Here is a 1,276-nt window from a genome sequence, read left to right on the forward strand (position 1 = left end):
CCGAACTGCATCGCTCCGCTAGGTTTTGTGACATGAATAAAAGATTTAAAACTGTCGGGCCTGGGATTCGAACTTGCGGTCATTTTAAATCGGCTCCTGTCGAAACTGTTGTGTTACATTTGTGCAGACTAGTGCGTGCTCACCCTGTGTCGGGCTGCTACGTATGCTATTTAAAACTCAACGGAATTGAACGGCTAGGTCGCGAGAAGATGCCTTCATTTTGCCTATATACTCTAGCCGCAGGTAATGCCGGTTTGATTTTAGCGCGCGCCCGGGGCCCCCACCCCAGCGCGCGCAATTTTTGTTGAGGCGATGGGTTGGGTTTCTTGGCGAAACCGGCGCGGGATCCACCAAGGGTCCGGTGCGAGAAGGTATGAGGACGCTAGCCGAAAAATGAGAGTCACAAGCGTGCTTCTTCGAAGCCAAAACGGCACTGCCGTGATAGCAATTAACTTGTGATGCACATTTCAATCTTAGAGGCCTATGGAGCAGTACTTCTCATATGATGAAAGAAACGGACGAAGAGGAAAAGCAAATAAAGGCATTACTGCTGCTGGGGCGGTTCGGCCAGAAAATCTGTCCGAACCGCCAAGTAAGTGTACAGGCTTGGTGAGCTAGAGAAAAAGTGATATCAGGTATAATAGGTTACCAACGAGACTTACTAATTATATGGGTACATACTTATCTCAAGAAAATGCTCGACACGTTTCGGATACACACGAGAAATTAGCAATCGTGGAAATAAATGCCTCTCAAAACATCGCACGGCGTTCTGACGCAACGTTTTTCTTGACAAAATATCGAGCTAATATTTTCCAACACAAATATACATCATCCGACGTTGGTAATCGTTGTATACAAACGGTAGAAGACAAAATCATACTGAAGTTAGCAATCCAACATTACACACACGTTTTACGAGGTTGCATGAAAAACGTGGTCCGTTGGAATCGAACCTGCGAACTCTCGCATGATGGGCGGGCGCTCTACCAACTGAGCTGCACGAATCGGGCGGAGACGACTTTCAGAGACAGCACAATTGCGTGAATCTTGCTGGACTGCATCGCTCCGCTAGGTTTTTGTGACATGTATAAAAGATTTAAAATTGTCAGGCCTGGGATTCGAACTTGCGGTCATTTTAAATCGGCTCCTTGTCGAAACTGTTGTGTTACATTCTCGCAGACTAGTGCGTGCTCAACCTGTGTCGGGCTGCTACGTATGCTATTTAAAACTCAACGAAATTGAACGGCTAGGTCGCGAGAAGACGGCTTCATTT

General features: G+C 46.7%; 1 non-coding gene across 1 annotated transcript; it reads right to left on the bottom strand.

Annotated features, from left to right (window-relative positions):
* Window positions 1–937: 937 nt before the first annotated feature.
* Pmar_PMAR014848 lies at window positions 938–1,009 on the bottom strand. The gene has a single exon. It is a non-coding gene; the product is annotated as a tRNA-Asp (tRNA).
* Between the last annotated feature and the right edge of the window lie 267 nt (window positions 1,010–1,276).

This window comes from Perkinsus marinus (assembly GCF_000006405.1).
Source record: "Perkinsus marinus ATCC 50983 genomic scaffold scf_1104296952200, whole genome shotgun sequence".
Classification (NCBI taxonomy): Eukaryota; Perkinsozoa; order Perkinsida; family Perkinsidae; genus Perkinsus; species Perkinsus marinus.